This window comes from Orycteropus afer, unplaced genomic scaffold (assembly GCF_000298275.1).
Source record: "Orycteropus afer afer isolate SDZICR_OR568_19922 unplaced genomic scaffold, OryAfe1.0 scaffold00563, whole genome shotgun sequence".
Classification (NCBI taxonomy): domain Eukaryota; kingdom Metazoa; phylum Chordata; class Mammalia; order Tubulidentata; family Orycteropodidae; genus Orycteropus; species Orycteropus afer.
In genome coordinates this window covers 76,729-79,528 of record NW_006922150.1, presented here as the reverse complement: position 1 = coordinate 79,528, position 2,800 = coordinate 76,729, and positions in this window count along the sequence as shown.

Genomic DNA, 2,800 nt, shown 5'->3' with positions numbered 1-2,800 from the left:
AAATGTATGATCTAAAGGACTCTTGGAGAGGTGCCAAAAGGGGAAGGAAATCAAAATAAAAGGACTTCTACTGTTTAAATTTTGACTATTTGAACATGCACTTAGTTAGAAAAGCTGTCTTGGTAAAAAGCCATGAGTCGAAGTGGTGAAGGAAATGTATTCTACTAAAGGAAAGGCAGGATAAGATTTCCAGATGTGTATACAAAGAATAGGAGCTCTGGTAGCATAGTGCCTAAGGCACTTGACTGCTAACCAGAAGGCTGACGGTTCAAACCCACCAGCCACTCCTGGAAGGAAGGTTGGGCATTCCTACTTCCGTAGTGACACTGCCTCGGAAACCCAAGGAGGGTCGCTATGAGTCGGGGCGACTCGATGGCAAATAACAACATACAAAGAATACTGTATGATATGCAATTCACATTGTAAACATACTCTGTTAACTTTTGGTTATTATCTAAACACATCACAATTATATATCCAATCAAAAGGCTTTAAATTTAGGTCATAGGTACATGTGTATAAATGGCAAGACACTGTGCTTTGCAACTCTAATGAAATAAAACCTAAAAAAAAAAAAAAAAGTGGAAAAAGGAATTTCAGAAAAGAGAAACATGTGATTGGCTGAGACAGGAAAGAATCGACAGTGAATCATTAACACAAAACTTTCACTTTAACCCACTGCCATCAAATAGTTTCCTACTCACAGTTACCTGTACTTGGGTTTTGGAGGCGGTATCTCTAAGGAAGTAAATCGCCCAATCTTCCTTCCTAGGAGTGGCTGGTGTATTTGAACTGCTAGCCTTCTGGGTTAGCATTCAAATGCCTCAGGAACTACTTCACCAGGGCTCTTTGTTGTTGTTGTTGTTATGTGTGGTCGAGTCGGCCCGACTCATAGCGACCCTTCATTGGGTTTCCAAGGCAGTTGTTGTTGTTGTTGTTGTTATTTGCCGTCGAGTCGGTCCCGACTCATAGCGACCCCTCCTTGGGTTTCCGAGGCAGTATCACTACGGAAGTAGGATTGCCCAACCTTCCTTCCGAGGAGTGGCTGGTGGGTTTGAACCGCTAGCCTTCTGGTTAAGAAGACAGGTGTCATGAAGTGAGTGCCTTAGGCACTATGCTTTTCTTTTCGGTCCTTGAGATACTTAAAAGAATGCATTTTACTAGTTTCATAAGAATGAATCTGTTATCGTTCTGCAATATATTTAAGTATTTACAATTAACATTAGTGATCTTTTTTTTTTCTTTGAGTTTTTAACAGTTAAAAAGGAGTTGATCAACTTCTCATTTTAGTTTAGATGGGGTGTGATAAATAGACTTTAAATATATGAAGAAAAATGGATTAATTAGCTACGTAGTGTGTCTTAATGATTGAGTGATTGTTGATTGAAACTAAAGGCATAGAAAATTGACCATACATCAAGGTACCAAGTGTATGTGAAAGTTCTCCTCCATGTGCGAAGGACAGTAAAGTGCTCTCAAGGGACCTGAATATTGAAAAGCTTACATTTCCTTGTGCTTTCAGCTTTAAAGGAGAAGAGAATACAGAACAGGTTTTTTAGAAATAGTTCCATATTTTAGATATTTAAAGATGTGTGTGTCAATTATTGGAAAATACTTGCATACAAAACACCTCATTCCCTACAAATACAGAAGAAATGAAGTGTTGCTGTATTTGCTGGTTGGCTTATTGAAGACCTTCATTATATAATGATGCTTTCTTAATAGATTTGCATGTGTGAAATGATAGTAATGTACTACTACATAGACAATATGAACCAATATTAAAAACAAAAATTAAATTTGTTATTGAGAACATGAACATATTCTCCTAGACTTGTAGAAAAATAAAGCTGCGATAAATTTAGAAACCATTCAAGCCCAATAATATTACTGTAAAAACAAGGGAACTAGTTAAGGGAAGTTAAATAATGCATGTATGTTTTCACAGCTAGTTAGTAAGGAAGATCAGATCAGTATCTTCTGATGTCCAACCTTATAGTCTTTCTCTATCAGAATCCTCATTTTAATTTATAATAAGCTGTAATGTTAGTCCACAAGATTCTACTTAGATCTGTAGACAAGTAAAAAAAATCTGCTGTGAGTATTTACAATTAATATTATTCTATAGGTACCAATGTTATTGTGGGAGAAATTATAAATTTGCTGAAGTGTCATGTGGAACCACTTTACAGCTCAACTGTCTTGGATTGCATGTTCAGGTTCCAGCAGAAGAGTGACATGATCATAATATTATTAATAGAAGTGCTACTACTATTTATTTCCACTCATGCTATAATGCTGTGCTTCATCCATGCATCTACATCTTTGGCACCGTCATTTGATTTCAGCCCCTGAAGTATCACTTGAGATCATAAGGGAAGGGCTTTAGATCCTAGTTTATACAAGACACTCAGGTGGAAAAATAGAGCCTCCATAAGGGAGTTTACAAATTCAAATGCCTATGGGGCCTCAGAGGTAAAAAATAAATGTGTAGAGAGTGACAGATGTAAGAAAGGAGGGAGTGTTGGGACTTTGGGCAACTGAAGACTTTATTTCCACTTAAAATACAATCACCTCCTTAGATGGAAGGATGGTGAAACCTTGTCTCAGATACTTTGGACATGTAATCAGAAAGGACCAATAGCTGAAAAAGGATATCATGCTTGGTAGAGTAGAAGGTCAGTGAAAAAAGAGGGAGACCCTCAGTGAGATGGACTGACATAGTGATTGCAACAATAGGCTCAAATAGAGCAATTATTCTGAGGATGACACAGGACCAGGCAATGTTTTGTTCTGTTAT